Source organism: Pogona vitticeps, chromosome 3 (genome assembly GCF_051106095.1).
Source record: "Pogona vitticeps strain Pit_001003342236 chromosome 3, PviZW2.1, whole genome shotgun sequence".
Classification (NCBI taxonomy): Eukaryota; Metazoa; Chordata; class Lepidosauria; order Squamata; family Agamidae; genus Pogona; species Pogona vitticeps.
Window position 1 is genome coordinate 158,801,213 of NC_135785.1, and position 25,847 is coordinate 158,827,059.

General features: G+C 42.3%; 1 long non-coding RNA gene across 1 annotated transcript; it reads right to left on the reverse strand.

Moving 5' to 3' along the window:
* Nucleotides 1–3,710: 3,710 nt before the first annotated feature.
* On the reverse strand, nucleotides 3,711–17,769 carry LOC110088516 (uncharacterized). The gene is made up of 3 exons (XR_002302093.3): nucleotides 16,581–17,769; nucleotides 6,576–6,663; nucleotides 3,711–5,745 (listed from the first exon to the last, which is right to left on the reverse strand). It is a non-coding gene; the product is annotated as an uncharacterized LOC110088516 (long non-coding RNA).
* Between the last annotated feature and the right edge of the window lie 8,078 nt (nucleotides 17,770–25,847).

Here is a 25,847-nt window from a genome sequence, read left to right on the forward strand (position 1 = left end):
ATGTATGGGTGTGAAACCTGGACAGTTAAGAAAGCCGACAGGGGGGAAAAATTACTTGCTTTAAATATGGTGCTGGAGAAAAATTTTGTGGATATCTTCCACTGCCATAAAGACAAACAAGTGTCCCAGATCAAATCAAGCCTGAACTATCTCTGGAACCAAAATGTTGAAACCGAGTCTCTCCTACTTTGAGGACATCATGATAAGGCAGAATTCTCTGGAAAAGACAATAATGCTGGGAAAGGTGAAAGGCACCATAAAGGCCTGAGTTTACAAGAGCTGAGCAATGAAGTTGAGGATGAGACATTTTGGAAATCACTCCTTCACAGGGTCGCCAAGAGTCAGAGGCAACTTGACAGCACATAACTACAACACACATACCATAAGGAAAGAAGGAAATGGTGCAAGTATGCATGCATAAGGACAATCCATAATTATAAATCTTCAACTGCAGAGCTGGAAGGGACCCTATGGATCATCAAGTCCAGCCCCTGTTAAGGAGGCACACTGCGGAAGTGAACTCCCAACCTCTGGCTCCACAGCCAATTAACTCATCCGATGAGCTATCAAGCTGTCATATTAGGAAAAGGAGAAATTCTGATCCTTGCTGGTGGCTTTAATCTTATCAGGAAAAGGCAGGTGAAGCAATGGGGCCTTGCTTTGCAACTCTTGGTTACAAACATTTCAAGCAAAGAAGTGGACCTCTGTGAAAAGAATCACAGAAGTGCAGGGTAGACAAAAGTTCAGGAATGGGGGAGCGGGGATGAAAGCAAAGGACTGTAGAGCTGTTACTTGATTTTCTTGAACCAGCCCTCCAGTCAGTATGGAAGCACCCATTTGTGTTGAAGTTAATAATAAATGGCTGTTGTTGGGGGGAAATGAAGGAAGGCTTCACCCATTGCAATTGGCAATGGATACTCTGGTGTTACATTTACCTGGAAATACAGTATTAGTTTCATCCATCCATCCATCCCATTTATATCCCATTGTTCCTCTAAGGAGTTCAAGACGGTATTATATAGTCCTCCTCCTGCCCACTTTATCCTCACAACAACCCAGAGAGGTAGATCAATTTGAAAGAAAGTCACATGCCCAAGATCATCCAAATGAGTTTTCCTAGTGCAGTGGAGACTAGAAACAAGATCTTCCAATTTTCAATCCAATGCTCTAACCACTAAACCACATTTGCTTGTCCAATGCCTGTGTACAGACACTTGGGAAACGCATATGAGCCAGGTTCCTTGGTTTTGTGTTTACTGGCATTAAACAATATGTGTCTCTTTTCAGCATGTCGTCCCTGCACTAGATTTTTGCTGGGGAAAGATAATGCTGTGACATTACAGTTTCCTGCACTAATCACTATGTATCCTCTCCATTCCTGGAGAGCTCTGATCTGGCCATGGTAACACATGCCTTAGTTGCATCCCTGCTGGACTACTGTAACATGTTCTATGTGGGGCTGCCTCGGGAAAGTGTTCAGAAACTTCAGTGGGTCCAAGACACAGCAGCCAGATTGCTAACTGGGTCTGGTCACAAGGATCCCATAACCCCCATTACAGAAACTCCACTGGCTGCCGATCTGTTTCTGGGCAGAATTCAAAGTGCTGGTTCTACCCTATAAAGCCCAAAATGGTATCCCAAGGACTGTGTCTCCCATCATGAGCCTGCCTGTGTGTTAAGCTCATCATGAGAGGCCTTCCTCTTGGTCCCCCCCCCCCCACCTTCCCAGGTATATTTGGTGTGAACACAGGAGAGGGATTTCTCTGTTGCTGCTTCCAGACTTTTGAACTCTCTTCTATAGGCGGCTAGGCTGGTCCCATCTTTGCTGTCCTTCTTACAAGAACGTGAGTACTTTTCTCTTGAGGCAAGCTTTTCCTTAGTCACTGCCTGCCTTAGTGGGGATTTTAAATGGATGGTTATGCCTTACTGCTCTAAATCTGTTTTTGGTGTTAATTTTGCTTACCATTCTTTAGTGTGGCATTTGTTTGATGCTTTTTTAGTATTTGTATACTTACTGTTTTTAGCTTTAAATGTTGTCTTTTCATGACAATAGTTATGAGTGCCCATTTATTCTTTTCTACAGGACAGACAGGCATGGGAGGGGTTCATCAGTAAAACAAGGTGAGGGGAGAAACCTACCCCCTCTCCTTTTGCACCATGGATCTAAGTAGGATCAGCCCTTATCCTGCCCCACAGTTGCAAGTATCTTAACAAAAGAGAAAGGGTTCCTTTGTCCTTGAAATGGTGGGCCCACAGGTGAGAACCCGAAGGTTATATCCAGGCTGTAGTGTCTGATTTTGACCAGCAAGGGGAGCTATGTAACTCTGAAAATGAAAGGAAATGATAAGAAACTTCATTTCGTTAAAAGGCAAAATTTATCACTCCACCATTTAATTATTCAAAACTGTTAAAAACCACTTGCCCAAACTTTGAATTGTGATTTTTTTTTAAAAAGCCCTATCATTCAGCAACAAAGAAGCCTCAGCTTCTTTCCTCATACAGTGAATTTTGATATTTTCACAATTACTATCACCGTTGTGTTTTCACAGAATGCTCACTTCAGGATATCGTCCTTGTAAACGAATATCTGGAGCTCAGACACATCCACAGACACTCATGGTCTAGGCTGGCAGTTGAGAGGAAAGCAGTTAAGCGGGAAAGCAGCAGGGCTGAAGGATGATTTGAGGGTGAGGTACAAACAATGTGAAACAACATATATCCCTGGATTGGCTGCCTGCCTGCCTGCCTACTTACCTGGGTTTGCTTTTCTTTGTGCAACTTGTCATCTCATTATTCATGTCCACCATTTTTAAACCTGAACTTGTTTTCCAAATCGTAATAAAGGAATTGTATGAAGGGCACAGGCAGGCCCTTTGACACAGGAAAGGGGAGTCTCTAACCTTTCAGTTTCCATCATTCCTGACCATGATGGCTGGGGATGATGGGAATCATAGTCCAACATCATCTGAAAGACTTCAGATTCCCTCTACACTGATCTGAGCAAATAGCAACCAAGCTGGGAAAGAAAGTGGTACAGTCATCTGTATACCTAATTCACTATGTTTATTTAGTGGAGCAGGGACTCTTAATATTGGCCATCAGAAAAGCAATCCCAGGTGACTAAGCTAGGAATCTGGTCCTCAAATAAATAACAGGTATTTAGCTCACAACTGGTCTAACTTTGAATGCATTTTTGGTGTTGTGTTTACTTTCTTTTAGTGACAGTATCTGTTTGATCCTTTTTAGTATTTGTATACTTACTGTTTTTAACTTCCAGTATATTATTGATGTAAGCTGCCTTGGATCCTTCATAAAGAGAAAGGTGGGGTAAAAATATTTTAAATAAATGAATACATTTTCTTTATAATTAGATTATAGACACCAAAAATATAAGCAAATTTTAGCTCAATCAAAACATTACCTATTTAGACAATTCTATTTCAATTCTCATTTGGGCCATTATTAAAAGAACAGACACTTTCATTTCCAGAAAAACAAGTAAAACAATAAAAGGGATATTAAGGAAACAGAAGGAGGAGATAAAATATAATTTTAAAAACTATTCTGTGAAAGAAACCTGCAGCACAACAAATGCCATGAAGTAGGAGCAGTTTTCTTTTTTTCTTTATTTTTAAAGGAAAGTTTTCAAAATATTTTAGGCTCTAGTTCTTCCTTGAGGGAAAAGATCTTCAAAAGGGAATATATCTAAATGTGTGTGTGTGTGTGTGTGTGTGTGTGTGTGTGTGTGTGTGTGTGTGTGTGTGTGTGTGTGTGTGTGTGTGTGTGTGTGTGTGTGTGTGTGTGAGAGAGAGAGAGAGAGAGAGAGAGAGAGAGAGAGAGAGAGAGAGAGAGAGAGAGAGAGAGACAGTGAGAGAGAGATGCAAAAAATGTATAAAAGATCAGGCTGGGTACAACTGGCACATACATGAAAGATTGTGTATTTTAAAAGGCCAAACCACTCTGTGCTTTTACTGATTTGCATTCATTTTCTTTGTATATCAAGATCAATCATTTATTAATCAACCATCCCCATGCTAAGGAGTAATAAGTAGCAAGATATATATATTTCAGACATGTTGGGCTACATATCCATAAATTAACTGCAAGGACACCAAGTTGAGAAAGACATGTCTGACCAAAGTTCCTTCTAAGGCGCACACACAGCTGCATGAGCATGTGTGTCTCTGCTCCCCTCCACACAGGGCCCCTCCTCCTCCTCTACAAACCCACAGCAATCGTTTCCAGCCTTTTTTGGTTCCAGTTATTGAGAATGGTGGACCAGTTTGCCTACATGATGGTGTGTTTACATTGCAAGAGCTTGGAAATGTTCTTTCTTTTTGGACTACAGCTCCCAGAACCTGGGGAACCCGGGAGTTGTAGCCCAAACAGGAATGATTCAAGCTTTTCACATTCCTTTTCTTCTGTTCAAAGCTCACAGGCAGGCCCAGTTATCCCCTCCATGACATGCAGGCAGGTCTGCAATTAAACAAAAAGGTTTATTACAACTTGGAACCAATGTAGAAACAAACTGTAGAAACAATGGGGAGTCCCCATTAGAGACGTCTTTAACAGGGGTTCCCTACACTAATTCACTCCTAACAGGAGGCGGGTTTTTCCTCAGTTCTCCTTGCAGTCTTCCCAATGAGGGGGACAAATCCTTTCTTCTCCAGAAGGTTGAAGACTCCGCAGAGGTGTGCCAGGCAGGGGGTGTTGCAGCACAAGTGGCAGACGGTCACAGCAGTCATCCAAATGTGGACAGTAGTTTCTACCATCTCAGCATCCTGCCACACCTTCTTAATCTAGGCTTTCCACTCCTCAACCTATGATGTGTAAGGCTGGTCCAAAACATGTTTCTGCATGCAGCTAAGGATGTGATGATACCCCTGTGCCATTTTGTGAACAGAAACAACTAATAACACCCAAACAACTCACCCTGCTTAAGAATTTCTTAGAACATTAACTGTGTCCTTCTAGGATCCAGAACAGATTGCTGCTTCATGCTTTAATACTTAATGTATGAGGTGTGAGAGTGTGCTCAAATACTCCAAGGTTACTTAAACAGAAAGGTGTTTTTTTCCTTGCTAACTAAACATATGCACAACAGGTTTTTTGGGGATAAGTATCAGGAACATAGGAAATTGCTCTGCCCCAAGAGGGACATTATTCCATTCGAACACAATACTGCCAACTCCATGGGTTCCCAACAATTCAGCTGTGTGTGTGCAATGGAAATGGCATCATCGGCATTGACCAATCACTGCCAATTAAAGACTTCCTTTGGTACACAACGCAGCAAAGTTGTGTGCACCCAAAATCACCAAAGGAAGCTTTTATTCAGTGGCGCTTTGCAGCTGTGGATGAGATCGTTCCTGTTGTGCATGAAAAGCCAAGCAACAAGGTTTCAGTGGTTGTTCCTAAGGTTCAGCTTTTTAATAATTGATTTTTATGGCAGAATTGTACACTCCCTTGTGTATACACATAGAAAGGCAATCCCAAGGCTTCAGAAATAAATCAATGTGATTCTTTACTCCAAATTGATACTGTACCCCAACAGGTGAGGAGAGAAAGATTAATTTTATGGTTTCCAGCATATGTGGAGGAATGTGGTCTCAATGATACAAAACCTCAGCTACCTTCATTAGTTCAGCTGCCAGTAAGGGCCATCCCAAATCTGCTTCAATTTTCTTGCCATTGGCAGAGTTCATTGTAATGCCTGAAGCAAGCCAATCCAAAGACAGATCAGTGCTGGAATAGAAAAAGGAAGATACTGTGAGCAGTATTCACCACCACAGTAGAGAGCGAAATCTCTTTTTCCTGAACAACAAACAAGAAGACTAGTTCACACAGATACAAGACAAATATTTTGTACATGCAGGTGAGCATCAGGCTTACACATCCAATGTGTCCCTCTCTCATTCTCTCTCTCTCTCTCTCTTTCAAACACACACACACACACACACACACACACACACACACACACACACACACACACACACACACGAAGTGTGAGGCAGAGGAGTATCTGCTTATGTATGTGAAATATATAAGCCACTTGATCCCACATCAAAGCTGCTAAGCCATTCAAACAGCATAACAAGATAGTTTGTTTTTTCCCCTCCTGAAAAACCAGGAAAGGCTACTCTATGCATAAAAGGTAAAGGGGGTTAAATAAAAAAATCCACAGATCTGTTGTAACATCATGTCTAAGAAACAGCAGAGCAGGAAATCTCTAGGCTGAAGCCTCCGTCCATCATCAACTCATGAGGTAGATCTATCTGAGCTACCTCAAACTCCATCTGCCATAAGAGGGGCATGCTGACTTACTTTCTGATATGTAATGCATGTGAATTGCTTTAAATCTTTGAAGGCTATACAGAAATTAGAATTATCAATTGTGAAACATCTTTATAAATCCATTCTCTGATTTTAACATGGCACATATTTTATCCCAGTTTTTATTGCACCACGGTCATCCCAGTTCTCATTATCTTTGCAATCACCCATTAAAATCTAAAATAAAATAGCATTCCACAATCCTTCATGGTTCACAAAGTAATAAACATACTTGACCTTACTTGTTCTGAAGGCTTCCAGGCCACTGTCCTGCTCTAACTTGCTACCACTTTCTCTGTCGTGCATGTAAGGACTTATGACAGCAGGGATCTGTGAAGGAGAGAAGTAACAGGGATCATTTCTACAACTTCTCATTTCCAAAACAACTGTTTCAATGATCAAAAACATACTGAGAATCTCTGCACAGTGATAGCTTTCCACTGCATCATGAAACCAAACATGATGTTGCCATCTCCTTTGATGTTTCCCCATTAGCTTATGAAACACAAGATAAGTAATCTAAATTCTTCCCTAATATTTGGTCCTGGACATTGAACCTTTCAATTAATATTTCTGGAAAGTTTCTAAGAAAAAAAAAACATTAATGGCTTTGCAGTTCATCCACATTCCAGATTCTTGTTTATGGCTTCTGGTGGATGACTAAATAAGGAAAATCTAATCTTTCTGAAACCAAAGCCTGACTTTCAGCCTTGGTGATTTCTCTCTTAGTTTATAATACATATAGTAAACACAACAAAAAGCAGAAATGTAATTGGTAAATTTTTAGATAATATCTTACAAATGTGCCTAATGCAAAAGGAGAATTGTCACAAACAGTGCAATTTACCAGCATTTTCAAGACTGGATACTTAAATATAAGTCATTTTAGACTCCCATCACAAGCACATTTGGCTCCTTCCAGAGAAAACTACTTTCTGTTCAAATTCCATTGAAATCAGTTGGACTTAAGTTAGGGTGCAACTTCATTGGAGAGCTGAATCCGAACAATTTGGCTTTGCTACAATTTGATTCATGATGCGTATTACATGTGAATGTGACCACACAGGGGCTGTGGATTGATTTAGGAGTTCACTGGTCATACTTGTTGCAATATGAGTTGCATTCTAGCCAGCATCCTCCATTCCTTCTTTCCTTCCTCTGGTCATTCCTGTGCTTATCCTTTTATGTTTTGCTGTGCAGCTGCTTTCTCATTTAAAACTCCAGACTACTACATATCTCAAATACTTTTCTATATAAAAATAACATGGAAACATGCTTAACAGTCTAATAGGACAGAACAACAAAATCTGAACAGTAATTGTGACAAACCCAGACCTACTGGGATCTGCCACACGTTAACTAAGCTGCCACCAACCATTCCCTATAAGAAGTCACACAGACCAGGGATGGATTTTTAAACAATAAAAGAATAAGGTTTATTTAAATACAACACACAGGCAAAATAAAACGATCAGGTGAATAAGATAAAGTAACGTGGCTTATTCTCATTCATACATGCATACAGTTTGGTTCACACAGAACCCTTAACTTGAAGCACAGACCCTGAACCTATCAGTTCTGGCTAACCAACAGACACCTGAACCTATCAGGTTGGTACTCTGACACACAGTAGTACCCTGTCTGACACACAGACTCCCACACCAGCTTCTTCTTCCCAGCTGCTGCTTCGTCACATCCCAGCGTCTCCCTTCACCACACACGCATCACATATATATACAGTACAGCCCCTCCTCCTGATGTCCCGCCTTCCACTCCCCATAGGATGGAACTTTCCCTCCAAACCCATGACAGACAGGTAACATCAGTGCTGTATGTAACACCTCCCCTCTTTATAAGTTGTTTTGTAGGGGGAAAGCTAAGGTGCTTTTTCCCAAAAAACAACCTGGATAAAACACACAACAACAGTTATACATACCATATCATACTTACTTATACTTACATTCTAAGTTAACCATAGCAATGAGGCATTTAAACATTTACCATATACATTACATCAATTTACCTTTATTCATACAAACCAAGTTCAAAAAACAGGTACATTTAACTTTTGTCATCAATATATATACATAGTCCATGTTTCTTTCGCCGTCTTCATTCTTCAGGTCTTCTTGACAAGGCGTCAGCAACACAGTTCACTGACCCTCTGACCACCTTCACTTCAAAGTCATAGTCCTGTAGGTTTAAAGCCCACCTCATAAGTTTGCTATTGTGGGTTTTCATTGTCTTTAACCATTGCAGTGGTGAATGGTCAGTGCACAGAACAAAATGTCTTCCCCAGATGTAAGGCTTGGCCTTCTGGATCGCGTAGACTATGGCCAAACACTCCTTCTCCACGGTTGCCAAATGTCTCTCACCTTTTTGAAGTTTCCTACTCAGGTAGGACACTGGATGCTGGTCACCATTCTCATCCTCCTGGCACAGAACTGCTCCTACCCCGCTGTTAGACGCATCGGTGTAGATGATGAACTCCCGGTCGAAGTCTGGAGCCCGCAGCACTGGATAGTTGATGAGCGCCTGCTTCAACCTCTGGAACGCCTCCTCACAGTCGCTGGTCCACGGGATGCGGTCATCAGCCTTCTTCCTCGTCAGATCGGTCAGCGGAGCTGCAATCTCGCTAAACCTCGGGATGAACTTTCTGTAGTAGCCCACCAACCCAAGAAATAATTTGACCTTTTTCTTGGTGTTGGGTCTAGGCCAATCACGAACAGCTTCTATTTTGGCCTCCAGGGGTTTTATCACTCCTCCCCCTACCAAGTGACCCAAGCACTTTACTTCTGGGCTACCCAGCTGCAGTTTGTTCTCTCTGCAGAGCCTAGGCCAAAGCACTTCCTCCCCTGGGTCAAAGCACCTCTCCCCGGCTCTCTGGACACACCAGGCTTTCTTTCTGACCTTTTGAGCTTGCAGGGTCTCTGCTGCCAGCTCTAGGTTTCTCTTTAGGTCATTCATTAAGGTGTCTATATATGTCACATCGTCCTGTGGGTCATCCTGGGTGATCTGCTCCCAATTTTGTTTGATCAAATCAAGGGGCCCTTTCACCCTTCTCCCAAATAAAAGTTCAAATGGACTGAACCCGGTACTGGCTTGTGGCACTGATCGATAAGCAAACAAAAGGGATTGCAGCTTCTGGTCCCAATTGTTTGGATTCTCTGCCAAGTAAGCCCTAATCATGCGCATCAGAGTCCCATTGAACTTCTCAGTTAACCCATTACTTTTAGGATGATAGGCAGTGGTTTCCTTGTGCTTAATTCCACAGATTTGCCATAAGCATTTCATGAGCTTTGATGTGAACGATGCGCCCAAATCTGTGATTATTTCTGAGGCAAATCCCATCCTGGACATATACCCCACCAAGGCATCTGCCACTGTGTTAGTTTCAATGTTAGTCAAGGGTATGGCTTCAGGGTACCTTGTGGCATGGTCCACAATGGTGAGAATGAACCTGTTCCCCCTCTTTGTGGCTTTGGGCAAAGGTCCCACAATATCCACCCCTATGCATTTGAACGGAGTGTCAATCACAGGCAAAGGGCACAACTTTGCTTTGGTCCTGTCACGGCTATTCCCCTGCCTTTGACACACATCACATTGTTTACAGAACTCCCTGATCTGCTTCCCTATGTCAGGCCAGTAGAAATTCTGTGTGATTCTCTGCTGTGTTTTGTTCACCCCTAAGTGCGCAGCAAACACGTCAGAGTGCCCCCTTTGTAAGATCATGGGGCGATACTTTTCAGGTACCACCAGCTGACTTCTGATCCCATCTCCCCCTTTTGAGATATTCCTCAGGGTCTCTCTATATAAAATCCCCTTTTTCTCCAGAAATCTCACTGGGGTTTCAGGTGTTAGCTGGGCGTCAGTCACTTGTTCAAAACACTTTTGGAGAGTGGCGTCTGCCTTTTGCTCCTGTCCAAATCTGCTGTCTGTGGTTAAGGTTTCCACCACAGCTTCTGAACTCCCCTCTGCTTCCGTCTCTGGCTCATCATTACCCCCTTGAACTGTCCCCGTGGTGGCTTGTGAACGTGTAATCACTAGCACCCTTTTCACATGTTCAGCCAGGTCATTTCCCACGAGCACGGCTGCTGGCAGAGTCGATGAAATCGCTAGCCGCCAAACTCCCCTCCAGCCTTGAAAGTTGACAGGTACCTCCGCGACTGGGAGTGAGATTATCTGCCCCTCAATCCCTGCTACCTTTATGCTCTCATTCGGGATTATATATTCCCTAGGAATAATATCTGGATGGCACAGGGTCACCTGAGAACAAGTGTCCCGCAGCCCCCGATACTGACGGCCAAGTATTCCTACGTCCACCCCTGCTGTCTCAAACAATTGAGAATCTGTTCTCACAAGCAAGCATCGCTTGACCTCCACAAGAGGACCATTTTCCTTAGCCTGATCAGCAGATGTAGCTGTTCCAGATTGAGTCGCCATGGCAACAGGCTCCCTCAGTGACAATGAGCCTTGCTCTTTCTGGACACAGAACACAGCTTTTGGCTTGGTTCCACTCGACTCCTGAGGCACCATTCCTTTTAGGTGCTTTAATTTCCCACACTCTGAGATTAGATGGCCCTTTCCCTGACAGAAATAACATTTTCTGGTGTATTTTGATTCTCTCTCATCCTGCTTTGGTTTTCCCTCCAAAATCTGAGGTCTTAGTTTCATGTCTGAGGGCTTCCCTTCACCATGGGCCCCTCCCCCTTGCTGGCTTTTCCCTGGTCCCTGAGAGCACTTGCTGTAGGTTTCTTTGGGTGTACCTATAGATTTCCCCTCACCCAAGGGCTTTCTTATTTGCGAAATAAAATCTGCGATCTCGGCTGCTTCTACCACAGATTTTGGTTTCCTTTCCCTCACCTGGAATTTCAATTCCCCATGCAGGACTGAATAGAACTGTTCCAGTGCTATCAAATCTTTAAGCTGCTGAAAGGTCTCTGTCCCCTCCTGAGATAGCCATTTCTCAAGCAGCCTCACCAATTGGGCCCCCACTTGGGTAAAAGTCTGTTCTGGTTTCTTGGTGATTGACCTAAATCTTTGCCTCAGCTGTTCCGCATTTATCCCATGTCTTGCAAACACCAGTTTTTTAAACTCTGCAAAATCTTTCATCAGTTCCTCAGGCATCTCGGCATAGACCTCAGCCAGGCTACCACTGATTAAAGATCGCATGATGGTCATCTTCTCAGTTTCCCTCACTGAGAAGTCCACAAACGCTCTTTCCACTAAGGAAAAGAACACCTCAGGACAATCTCCCTTGTGGTACACAGGGAATTTCTTCAGGTCAGCTTTAGACAATTGGCCTCCCTCAGAATCCCTATTGTTATTATTGTTCTGATTCATCAGTTCCAGTTTTCTTAATTCAAACGCCATTCTCTCTCTCTCCAATCTTTCTTCCCTTTCCATTCTCTCTCTCTCTAATCTTTCTTCTTTTTCCAATTGCCTTTGTTTCTCTTCCCTTTCTATTTCCCTCATCCTCAGTTCATGCTGTTGGGCTATGAGCAATTTTCTGAGTTCTGGGTTCTGTTCTCCCGTGCTGTCACCTTGCACTGAGCCAAATTCATCCTCAGAACCTTGGTCAACCTGGGGGTCTTTCACTTCACCCATTTCTGCCATTTGGCTTCGAGTCAAGGGCATAATCCCCCCTCAGAACAAGCTGCTTTAAAAAGTCAAGCCTCAAAATAAAACGACCACTTTTTTTTTCCTTTTGCCTCAGAACCAGCTTTCCCTAGAGATTGCTGCTGTCCTTCAGCACTTAACTTGCAACTGTAGCAAGTTGGAGTCTACCCCCCTCTGCTGGGCCTCTCAGCAGGCAGGCTAGATCACTGTTACTATACAGTTTTGCCTCAGCTTTTTTCCCGCCAAAACCAGGCTGCCTCAGAGCACCCTAATCTAGTCTCCCCAATTGGCACGTTCTTCCACTAGCGCACCTCCCCGTGAGGTACACCTAGAAGATTACCTACGCGCCTCAGATTGTCCCTGACTAGACCCCCCTTGCTCTGGGCACACTTGCCAAGGCTTTGCTGGACCACTGGACAACTGGACCAGTCGTATCCCACACGCTGGACACCAATCAATGTGACAAACCCAGACCTACTGGGATCTGCCACACGTTAACTAAGCTGCCACCAACCATTCCCTATAAGAAGTCACACAGACCAGGGATGGATTTTTAAACAATAAAAGAATAAGGTTTATTTAAATACAACACACAGGCAAAATAAAACGATCAGGTGAATAAGATAAAGTAACGTGGCTTATTCTCATTCATACATGCATACAGTTTGGTTCACACAGAACCCTTAACTTGAAGCACAGACCCTGAACCTATCAGTTCTGGCTAACCAACAGACACCTGAACCTATCAGGTTGGTACTCTGACACACAGTAGTACCCTGTCTGACACACAGACTCCCACACCAGCTTCTTCTTCCCAGCTGCTGCTTCGTCACATCCCAGCGTCTCCCTTCACCACACACGCATCACATATATATACAGTACAGCCCCTCCTCCTGATGTCCCGCCTTCCACTCCCCATAGGATGGAACTTTCCCTCCAAACCCATGACAGACAGGTAACATCAGTGCTGTATGTAACATTTTGCAAAATACATCATAATTCACACATCAGAATGATTCAATAACAGGGATCATCACCTCTTTCCACTTCCCATCCATTACTCTTTTCCCTTACTTTCAAGTAACACATGCAGGAACAGCCTCATCTTTTGTCACATATGGTTTAAAACAAGCTTTACAATTGAACATGAAAGGGGATAAAGTGCACCCCTGTCTGACACTTTTTCCTACTGGAAACCATTCTGTCTCTCCATATTCTAACCAAACAGTAGCTTCCTGACCACAATAAAGGTTATGTATCAGGACAATTAAGGGCTGAAGCACACTCATTTCTTCTATAATAACCCACAGTTTCTCATGATCCAAACAAGCATACAGTAATGTAAATTCTTAACATGCCTGGATTTCAAATGAAGAGAGACTATGCAGTTGGTCATGTAATATCAGAAGCACATGGCTGAAACCTTATTTAATTATTATTTTTAAAAAATCTTAGGCAGCTTTCCCCATTGGTCATTTTGGCTGGGAGTGGAATGTGTAGGAAGCGGGAAAGACTGACTTTAGGAATTATATGAATGATGCAACCAACCATGTCATGTAACCACAAGCCTACGGAGTCCAATACTGCATCCACACAGCGGCCAAACAGTTGCCTAATGAGAAGACAGTGATCTGTATAGATGGACAAATTGTGTTTTTCAATATAAGCCAGCTGTCTTGCATTTTGAATTACCATGTGCCACACTGAATACACTGACCTTACCTGATTTCTGATGTAGAGCAAGTAATGCTTGGTTAGTGGATGAGAGGCTGGCAGGAAGTCCAGGTAGAGCAAGTTAGAAAAGAGGTCTGCCTAAAAGCATGGAGGGCTGCTGCCAGTCAGAACTGACAATATTAGGCTAGATCACCCTGTGGACTCATTATTAGGCACTTCCCTGTGTCCCTATGCCAACAAGTGGGACATCTAGTGTTCCACAGCAAGTGATACAAAGGCATGCTACTGCAGTTTGCATCTGCACTATACCTCTATATAGTCTGTGCTATTCAGAATGTCAACTAATCTCAGTTGCCTCTCATTTCATCTGCCATCAACGCTATACTATGGAAAGTGATTGCTTTTTATCATTCCTTGGCAGATGCATAACCAAAGCAAACTGTGTCTGAAAAGGAAGGTTGCATCCAGGAAAGCTGATGGCGAAATGTACTTGTTAGTCTTAAAGGTGCTATAATATTTTTGTTTTCATTTCATTTTATTCTGTAGTGTTTTGAAGCATAACATCACTATGTCTTTGAATATTCCTCCTTTCTAAACCTTTGAATTCCTCTCTGAAACGCTCTGCTCTTGCTGCTTGTCCTGGGCAGAGTCTCTTTCCATGCTTCTGGCTCCAGGCATCCCAGTACCACTAACCTGCTATTTTTCTTTACACCACCATGAAGATAATGTTCCAATGGAACCTTTATGGAAGAAGGCTGCATCAGAGCAATGGCTAGCAGTAGCCACCATTCTCAATGTGAAATGAGAGCCTCTCTGCTTAAGAGTATTTCTTGCTGCCTTCTAATTTGGAATTTTCTTTTCTTTCGCCAGCACAAAAAGCTTTTCTTATCTCACACTTATCAAAGGAATGCCTTGGACTTAATGGCTATGCTGATCTAAAGCTTTCATGCAGATCTTCTCATATGTGCTCTGGAGGCATCTACTGTATGCTAATATATACAAGGGTAGAAGAGATATAGTTGAGGCAGTGCAAAGTCAAAAAAAAGGATGCAGACAGGCAGACAACTATTCATCTGCCAGGTGTATTAGAATCAGTACAAAGCACTCTTGCGAATGCTGCTGCTTATGTTGAATATTCATTAGCAGCAGCCACTTCAGTATCTGTACAGATGCAGAACATGAATACTTTCCCCTTATTCTGTTTCACTTGGCACTGAAATCTTTCACTCTTATAAAGGCTTGAAGGCTTGTTGCTGTGTGTTGCATATAGTGCACTTTGCAGTTGTCTGGTCTGCAGCTGGTTGGTTCTAAAGAAAATGTTGACTTTTTAAGCTTTCCATAAGACTTAATATTGACACACATTTATCCTATCCAATTAAATATTTTCTCCTTCGGCTGATCTGATCGTATCTTTCTTTTTACACAGAGCATAGAATAAAATATAATAAAACTTATCAATCTTGCAAGTACAGTACCACAATATTCTTCATTGTTTCCACATTCAGTAACATTTCATAACTAAATAAATAACAATTTATTTAGTGGGGATCGTACAGAATGGAAAGGAAATACAGTAGTAGTGTGTAGCTGTTATAGTACATTTTTGAGTCTGTATATGTGTCCACTTATGAGTGGCAGCCATCTCTTATCATCAGCTCTAGTGGCTAAGCCTGATGTGAGTTGTAGTCCAAAAACATCTGGAAGGCTGCAACAGGATTGCCCCTGATCCATGTGCTTGGGCAGATGAAAATGCATCTTGTCTCTAACAGAGTCCAGTGGTAAAGCATTTCTTTGCAGGCATACCTCTGAAGCTGATGCCCTTAATGGGCCAGCAGAATATGGCGGGCCACACAGACAAATCTGATTTGGAATCAGAAACTTCTATAGATTCATATGAGATCGCAGGTATACATTGTGGTGGAGGCTCCTGAGATATTAGAGCCACTTTTTAATAACTGATCATCATTACTGACCCCATCATCACCTGGGTTTCACTTCATCATCATCTGATATAAAATCCCCAGATAATAGATATTTGTTACAAAATCCCTGTTCCGTAATCTTTCATCCAAGCTATGTTCCAAGGAACCCAGGAATTTTTCAGAAACTTATTGGGGCTTCACTGCTAAGAAAATTAGTGATACTAGAAAATCTGCTGGAAAGGCAGATGGGCTTCCCTTACTCATCAGTCCACATTCCAAGTTACAGCAGGAGAGTAAGTTCCATGAAGTTCCAGTTCACATGAGGCAGCGGTTAGTCGAACAAAATTCATAAGTATCAGAACCAGACTGTGGACACTGGGAATTTCAGGGATGCCAACTCCCCAAAATTCCTGGCCAACACAATCCATAAGAGATTCTGCGAACTGCAGTCCCAAAAAAATAACCCTTCTAAGCTGTGGTCTGAGCATAACAAGACAATCTACAGTGTGCCCCAGAATCATTTTCTGTCTTCCCAGCATTCAGGTACTGAACACCGTTGCTTATGCAGCCAAAAAAGTACCACCCAAGTACAAGTGAGAGATATCAGGAGGCATAAGGAAACCCCAGGTTTGTAGAGGGAAAAGTAAAGATGATGATTCAAAAACCTTGGTGGAGATTGAGTATACTTACTGGCCATGGAATGCTAATTGTTGTGGGGGTGAGGGTCAGGAAACCAGGTGAATGGGGTAAATGAGTTGGAATTTTGAACAGCAGTCCTCCATGCTACCACATTTTGCTGTAGGTGCCACTTGTAAGAACAGGTTGATTCAACAGTCAGTGCTTTTTGATGTGATCAGATTTTAAAGTGCTATGTCATGCCCAAACAATATTCCTGAAGAAATCTACAGAGTGCTTGCAATGTTAATCTGTAGGGATAGGCTCTTTGGATTTCTTGGACTACAGACCCTATAATTTTCCATTCTGGGAGTTACACTTGACAGACACAGTTTACCAAAACTAAATGTGGCTCGCCTTGGTGAAAGGCCTCAAGTAGAAGGCTCTGGGCTACAGCTAGGCCTAGCTTCTCGTAGAGAAAGAAAACTCCCAGCTAGCACTGGGGCAGGAACAGAAGCTTGGGTGGAGCTAGGCTTACATGGCCCTCAAAGCTTTCCAGCTGAGGTCTTCTCCCAGGTGAGCCACATTTAGCTTCTATAAGGCATTTGTCACATAAAACTCCCAAAATAGAGAATTATGGGGCTTTTAGTCCAAAACATTGGGAAAAAAATCCCATCCCAATTAGTCTGTGTTCTGTCACAGTAAAAACAGCAGCGAATATTGTGACATATTTGGGACCAACAAGTTTGATCAAGATACTCTTTCATGGAATGCATCCCTAGTCCATAAAAAGGATAGCAAATAAATCCTGTTAGTATTTAAAGTATCACAAGATTCATCGTTTAATTTCCCCTACACCTCCTTTTATTATTTCCATTGCATCTATACCCAGGTTTTTCTGCAAGTTAGACATAAAGGATATGTTTTAAACTGGATGCACCACACTTTGAAATAGACAACTATTGCCTAACAATCTTGTAACCCTAAAGTGGCATTCCTTATGTTGTTGAATTGCTATTCCATTCAATCCTAACTAGTGGAAAGAGATCATGGGAGATGCCATTTAATAGCATCTGAACATTGCACATTCTCCATGTTGGCTGTAAACTAATTATAAAGACTTCATAGATCACTTGCTTCCCCCAAACTTTTTTAAATGGTAGAGATGCTTTTTGAAACAAGAGGATGTTGTTTTTAATGATATTCTATCATCCAAATTTAATGACATTTGAACTATGAAAGGTCATGCTATAATTCTAGCCCAACTTGAGTAGTTTATAACATGCTGAACAATGTCTTGTATGGTTTCATGGCTATATGGCAGATGTCCTTCCCACCCAAACAAACAAAAAAGAAAAACAAAACAAAACAACCACCTCTAAGACCAGATAGGCGGGGTATAAATCAAATAAATAAATCAAATAAATAAATAAATAAATAAATTCTAGACTTTTACATACCCCTGTACTATAAAGGGGAAATGCAAATTCTTCCAGAAAGTGAGAACCTTATTTGAAAAACTTAAAATAAGAGGGCTTTTCTGTGGTGTCACTTTGCAGAGACATCAAGTGTAATGGCTTAACTGGAAGTGTCACATTCCTGGATATTTCCCATTCCTCCTACATGGCCTTTGATAAGGGATTGGACAAATCTGTGGAAGGTGAGGCTAAAAGTGGCTACCAGTAATGATGGATATACAGATGGTCTCTCCAGAAGCCAAACCCTTTAAAAACACAGGTCTTTTCCTTTCACTTAAAGAACAGAGAAGCAGAGAGGGAGCTTTGAGTTAGTTAGGAAGGCAAGATTTTGGAACATTGCTCTATCCCCAAAATCCGATCAAAATTAGATCACTCTGGATCAAATCTTGACCTGCAAAAAAAAAATATTGTCTGAACACCAAGCAGAAAGTTGCCACCAGAAATAATCTACTTAGGAAACTGGTTGGGTCAGACTGGGTGCATGTCCACAAACAATAAGAACAACAGTTTTGTCCCTGTGCTATACCTGTAAAGCAGAATATGCTAGTGCCAGATGGTATAAATCAGCACATGGCAAAAAAGGGGGATGTAGCTAAAAAACAGACATTTAACTTTAATTCTTGCCTACATAAAATGACTTAATTGTAACAGGAGTACAAAGAGATTGTACACCATCTTAACAAAGAGGCAGATATTCCCCAATTTGGGCAACTTATTCTTGAGATTTACCAGATTCACTATCTGTATGCCTGTCTGAGCTTTCCAGCTACGTCTACCTCCCTCTCAACGCAGCATTCTACACCCACTCCCTGGTCAGTTCCCTGGTTTATGCACAGACCACCCTGCCTCCCCAACCCAGTGTTTCCTCCAGATATTTCAGACTACAAATCTCATCACTCCCCACCAACCCAGTCAACAATCAGGGATGCTGAGAGATGTAGTTCAAAATATTCTGGAGGGGACCAGGCCAGGGAAGGCCAACTCAAACACAAGATAAGGAAATCAACTGTACTCTGGGTGCCTGGATATTTCAGGAAATTATTATACCCTAATGCTGAATAATAGAGTTCAACGTGCTCTGGATATAAATTAACCACATGCATTAGATTGTAATGCAATCAAGTAATGTAATACAACTGCATTACCTGATTGGACATTTCATTGGGGCTATGTTGGACCCCATCATTGGGCAGAGTAAGGTGGCCACCTCAGGCAACAGACACTGGGAAATGGCAGCAAGGTATTGGGGGAGAGAGCTGTCGGACACATGACCTGCTCTGCACTCCCTAAGCTAGCCTGCTGCCTTCAGATGCAGTAGACAGTGGGGGTGTCAGCCTTTAGACTTCAGCTCCCCAAACCCCAAGCATTGACTATGGCAGCTGGGACATTTGGAGGCAGTGGCTAAATGAACACTGCTATGGCTCTCCCATCTGGCAGTGTTACAGAACTACAGTATTCAACTGCCAATCCAGTCAGTTTGTATACATGAACTGGGAGACACCACTTTCTTGGTCTTTGTCTCAGACAGCAAAGTGTCTTAGGATAATTCTGCCCATATCCCAGATATGGAAAAACTCTGACTCCCAGAATTTCACATTAAGCATGGCTACTGCCCACACTAGCCAGAGGATTCTGGGAATTACAGCCCCAAAGAGTTATGTTTTCATGTGCCTCTGGGCATATGCACTCTCAATTTAGTCCTCCTCAAGGAGTACCTAAAACACAAAACTGGCCAAATCACTTGAGTTTTGTAGCTGCATGAACAGAGGGCTTACGATAGCATCCATCAGTTTTCTGTAGCTGCAAAATTCAGGGAAGATCCCAAGGGCAGAAGCACTGTCCTTTGTTTAAAGAAGATTAAGCCTTCGCTGTCCTTCCTGAGAAACCCTCAGGTTTCTCATTAAAAAAAACCCTGTGCCAATCGCTGATCTAAGGGAGAGGGGTGGAACTCCTTTTTCCTCTCTGTGACCTTTGTAAAGTCCTTATCATACCTGTTTTCCACCATGGAACAGGTAGGTGTATTGATTTCCAACAGATAACCATGAGGAGTTGAATTGCAACTCACAGCAAGGCTTACACTTGTGTTATTCTGAGAATCGGATTCTACAGAAGAATAACACTGGATTTGGTTACTTTGGCAAAAGGAAGGAGTGCCTAAGCAGTGACGTCCAAGGATAATGTGTAAATGGGCTTTAGCATAAGTTGTTTATCCTTGCTTTCCAAAGTTATCTCTAAACAAGGTAAGTTCATCTAAGTTCATAGCTCTGTTCTTTGTATTTTTTGGCAAGTTCTCTTACGCACAATCTAATGCATGTGGTTAATTTATATCCAGAGCACGTTGAACTCTATTATTCAGCATTAGGCTATAATAATTTCCTGAAATATCCAGGCACCCAGAGTACAGTTGATTTCCTTATCTTGTGTTTAAGTTGGCCTCACTTAAGAAGACGTAAAGGACTATGCAAATCTGCCTCCTTACATCCCTTTCCTTTCTAGTTCCACTTTAATTTCCTTCATTCAGCAAAAAAGTAAAATCAACTGGTATTCAGTGTTTACCAATCTCGCACCCTCAGGCAACAAGCAGCTTTTATTTATTTAAAGGTGTGTCCAGGAAGCAGCTCCCTTTGCTCCTGGCTTAGATCCTATGTAGTAAGCAGACACTTTAAAGGAAATGAGCAAAGACAAGCATCTCCCTTCCATGGGATCACATACTTACAGTAGGACACCTAGTGTGGATGACTAGCAGGTATATTTGGACTAAAGCTTGCAAATAAACCATCCAGAGTAGACACATTCTAGATGAGCGGTATATAAGTTAAATAAATGAATAAATAAGATGCCAGTTTTTCTGGCTACAGGTCCCAGAATCCTCTGGCCAGCATGATTCCAGGGAGTTTGGGTCACAATCCAGAACATTTCCAAGTTCTAGTCCAAAGATATCTGCTACTTGTTGGAGGCCCACATCTGGGGAATTCTGGGCTAGCAGATTCTGAAAATTATTGTCCAAAAAAGCAATGGCCAGAATCCTACTTGGCCATCACTTGTTTGCACAAGGTTACCATAACTGCTGTGGCTAATTAATGAAGTGGTAGGGAAAGTCTTAGTTGTATGTCTGGCCATGTGCACAACTGAGATATAGTCTGGCGCCTCACCAATTAATTACAATTAGCTGCAACAAACTGCAGGAAGCATGCACAAATACCAGTAAGACATTGGCCAGTGCTTCCAAGCCCTGGTGCAGACTAGACATTATGCAATGTGTGTCTATTGGTGATGTAGTCATGTTTCATTGATGAAACATATCTCCCCCACCACTAGATACAACTAAAAAGATTGAAACACAGCTGGGGAGACATTGCAGGAAAGGATACTGGTTAGGTTCTGGGGAAAGTGTTTAAAACAGGCTTGTCCAGCCTGCGGCCCGAGGGCCACATGCGGTCCAGGTCAGCTCGTAATGCGGCCCAGTGCAATTTTTTTAAAAAAAGAAATTCCAAAGTTTCAAGTTACACTGCCGGCGCTTGCGGCCAGAATGTGGCCGGGGCATGTCACAACAGTAGAGGGGAGAGAGGGAAGAAAAGAGTGGGAGGGGAGAGGGACGGCTGTGTGACTGCATTGCGCTATCCCCGTCAATAGGTGGACCCCCTCCCGGCCCCATAAAGCCGCCGGAGTCTAAGCTGGCAGCCTCTGCTGTCTGAGATCGCAGCTGCCGTTAAACGTGCTTGGAGCGGGGCTGCGAAGGATGGCTAGGGCTGCCCCCCCATGCGGCCCAAACCAAATGTATGTGCGGCCCAAACCAAATTTTCATCTTCTAATGTGGCCCAGGGAAGGTGAAAGGTTGGACACCCCTGGTTTAAAACATTGTCCTCATATTAGCTGAAATTTAGTCAGTACCTTGATGGGAGACACCTTGAGTATACCACCTTTCATGATGGAAGAAAAGAAACCAATTGACTGAAATAATAACCTGTATTTTATATATGTAATAAAAAGTCTAATATTTTATGTATCTTAAAATACACAATGATAAAATATAAGTCCATGTTGCATAAGCTGAGTTTTTCCATGACAAGCTATAGAGATGCCCCACAATGGCACCCAAACAGCCATAAATTAGAGGACAAGTACCATATTTAAAGAAAACACTTGGTGCTATGAGATACGGTTGTGCACCATTCACATCAAAAATGTCAACCAGCCTGTTGCAAAGTGCTGGGAGGCATAATGCAAAGGAGAGATGTATCCAGATGACCATCTGCACCCATACTGGCAGCAAAACACACAGAAGACCATTTATGTGTGCAGATTGTATTCTCACCAGATCAACTGGGCATCTACAAAGCTAAAAAGGATCAGCAGAGAGAAATGTAAGGGCTTGTCTGTGGGACAACATAGGCATTCTGTTTCACATACACTAGCCACTCCTGTTCAGAGCTGGCAGTGCAAGATATTAAGGGAATGAATGGGAAGAGAAATGGAACAAATCTTAACCTTTAATTCCGTCTGGTAATACACCCCCACCTAACTTCCTTGGGAAAAAGATAACATCCTTTCAGACACAAGGCGCGCTCCAATAAATTACATGACCTCTCCCCACAACCCACAGACTTATTTGCCACAGACAGTAAAATGTACAGACAGCTTTTTATAGAGGACTATTTCAATAAAACATTCTAAGGGCCTAAAATATACAGTTAACCCATGTCATAGCACTGACCAGGGGTTTAGGAGGGAAATGTCTGAGGCCGAACTACTACAAGTTGTGGCTGAGGTAGAAGGGAAAAGACATGGAGTCATCTTTAAACTGCAAATTTGAGGGCGGGGTCTGCCATGCTTTTATTTATCAGTATGCCACTCTGAGAGCTTACTCAGCTAAGAAGGAGAATAAAAATGATTTCAATGCAATGCAATGCAGAAAAACAAATATGGGAATTCACTTCCTATCTTCAGATTGGAAAAGGCTTACTTCAAGTCCAGCAGCATCACCCCTAATGCAATTTATTCCTAATGTTCGGAAACCAGACAAGCTGTCCACACTAGTAATACCACACTGAGCCCCACTGATTTCAATGGGAGAAAGAAGCACATGCTTAATTCTCTTTCACTGAAATCCTTAGAAGAGCCTTATACTAACAGAATTTACTCATTAAAGTTTCTGCTTTGCTTTCCCGTATTTGGGCGAGTCAGCAGGGCAGCCACTTATTTTTAAAAAACCAAAGTTAATGCCCAGTTGTCTAGGTAGACCACCAGATTTCTAGCCCAGAAAAATCAGACAGATATCCCAGGATAACATATTAAGCACTAGAGCAGGCCTGTCCAACCCGCAGCCCGAGGGCCGCATGCGGCCCAGGTCAGCTCGTAATGCGGCCCAGTGCAATTTTTTTATTTTTAAAGAAATTCCGAAGTTTCAAATAAAGCCGCCGGAGTCGAAGCCGCCCAGAGACCTCTGGGTAGTGTGGGTGGCGTATAAATTGAATAAATAAATAAATAAAAATAAATTACGCTGCCGGCGCTTGCAGCCGGAATGTGGCCGGGGCATGTCACAACGGTAGGGGGGAGAGAGGGAAGGAAGGAAGGAGTGGGAGGGGAAGGGACGGGGGGCTGTGTGACTGCATTGTGCCGTCCCCGTCAAGAGGTGGACCCCCTCCCGGCCCCATAAAGCCGCCGGAGTCGAAGCTGGCAGCCTCTGCTGTCTGAGATCTCAGCTGCCAGTAAGCGCGCTTGAGTAGCGGGGCTGCGGAGGATGGCTAGGGCTGCCCCCCCATGTGGCCCAAACCAAATGTATGTGCGGCCCAAACCAAATTTTCATCATCTAATGTGACCAGGGAAGGTGAAAGGTTGGACACCCCTGCACTAGAGCATTTATCTTATTGTTCATTTATTTGTTACATGTATATCTCACCTTTCCTCACAACTCAGAGAAGGGTACTTGGATTGTCTCATCCTCACTTTGTCATCCTAGAAAGCCTGACAGAGAATGACTGGCCCAGAGTCCCTTAGTAAATTTCCTGGCTCACTGTAGATGGGAACTTGTATCTCCTCAATCTTGCACTCATGATTTCACTACAATAGCTCACCCCACACTCCAAGTCACTCTTAAAGTATAGTTACATTCTTAACTTTTTCTCTTTCTTTCTTTCTTTCTTTCTTTCTTTCTTTCTTTCTTTCTTTCTTTCTTTCTTTCTTTCTTTCTTTCTTTCTTTCTTTCTTTCCTTTTCTTTTCTTTTCTTTCTTTCTTTCTTTCTTTCTTTCTTTCTTTCCGTTGTATCAAGCACATTGCCCAATTTAAAATTATGGACACATTATACTTCAACACTTCCAGAAGTGTGAAGGATTGGCCGGCTGCATGGCGTTGCCCAGGGGACGCCTGAGTGTACTCACAATGCTTTTCCACTTTTTGGGGGGGAGGCTTCTTCAGTGTCAGCAAGGGACCAAATGAGATGGATCTTCTGGTGTTTAAAAGCAAAAGTATTTAATATAATTATGCAAAGATTAAAGACCAAAAGCCACCTCCTTTCAGCAAGAGTCCTTTTCAGCTCACTAATAAGCTGATTCCAGCTCTGCGCTTTTGCTATTAAATACATTTTAATTGAGAAGAAATGCAAATCAGGCTGTCGGAGTAAAACCAAAAAGTTATTATGATTTTATTCAGCTAGATTTGGAAACTGAAGTCTGGGAAGAGCATTTCAGGCAGATGTTCAGTAACAACTTCCAGCCGGGATGATGTCAAAATATTGCAAAATTCAGCAATGTTTGTTACTACTTGGAATAAACAGCCCCATGTGCTGGATATGCATTAGTGCATGAAGTCCCTTTAAGGCTGATGCATAATAAACCAAGCAAGATTTTATGTCTAGCATTCTGATCTCAGTGACCTTTACAAGCAACTGCTTTGGTTACAGAACAGAAGACTGTTTTTTCTTAACAATCAGATGCACAGGTAGAATGGCTTTGGAATTAAACCTTCTGCTATTGAGAAGAAAACCTAGCCTTCAAAAGCAAGCTGGTGTTTTTAATATTTGATTTCTATTTTGCTTGACATCATGCCATCTGACCTTCTGGGAAGTGCAATTTCATGGTATTTGACTTGCGGATAAACACTTCACGGATTATTCCTCTAAATATATTCAGATTGAACAACCATCTGCAAGTTGGAAGAACTTCTTCTACACCTGGGAAACCTCAAAACATAAAAGCTCAGGGGGGACTTTATTGTAACCATAAATGAAGGGTGGGCAATTATAATCTATAAGGCTATTTGCAGCTGTTGAGTTATCCCGTAAAAACCTTCTTCAAGCAATTAGCTGAGATCAGAATTCTCAGAATCCCCAGCATACACTGTCATTGGTAATAAAGCCCATGGATTCTGGCAGTCATAATATATATAAAAAAATAACTTTTCCAAGTAGCTGGGCAAGAAAAAGTGAGGTGAGTGAAAGAAAAAAATGCAAAGAGGGAGAAAGAAAGACAGAGAAATACAGTGCCAGAAGAAGAGAGAGAATGAGACAAGATTTGCCACACCCTCTTGTGACTTTGACTCCACCCACACAGGATTTGATCCACCAATTGTGGGTTTACAAGCCCTGACCAATTGCCTCCAAAATGCAGCCTGTGACAAAATAAATGTTTCTCACCCCTACTATAAAGCTTATTTTATCTTTCTCCAAAACCCACAATCCTTAAAGGAATGTAGACTTGTTCTGAGCATAAATAAATGTTTTCACTTTGAATTAATTCCGCTCATTAGCTGTAAACCACAGAAAGCTACTGTGGAAAGAATAAAATGTGTTGAAATTTAACAGAGTTGTAGAAAAAGCAAAACAAAAGTTGTGTGGTCCTTGTACAAAATCCAAAATGAGGGTAAGACCTTTATTAATAATAATAATTGTCTGCTACCAAGTCAGTTATGCCTTGTGGTAACCCTTCTCAGGGTTTTCTAGATACAGTGGTGCCTTGCAAGATGAATGCCTTGCAGGACGAAAACCCCACAAGACGATCGGTTTTTGCAATCGCTATGGTGCCTCGCAAGACGTTTTCTTCTATCACCATGCTTCGCAAGACTTTTTTTTCCCCCAAGACCAATGCCTCGCAAAACAAATAAATTTCATTTTTTTTCTTGTGAGGTTCCCATAGGGAGCCTCGCAAGATGATTTTTTTTTTTTTTTTTTTGCAAGACAGCGCTTCTCGCGTAACGAATTACATTTGTCTT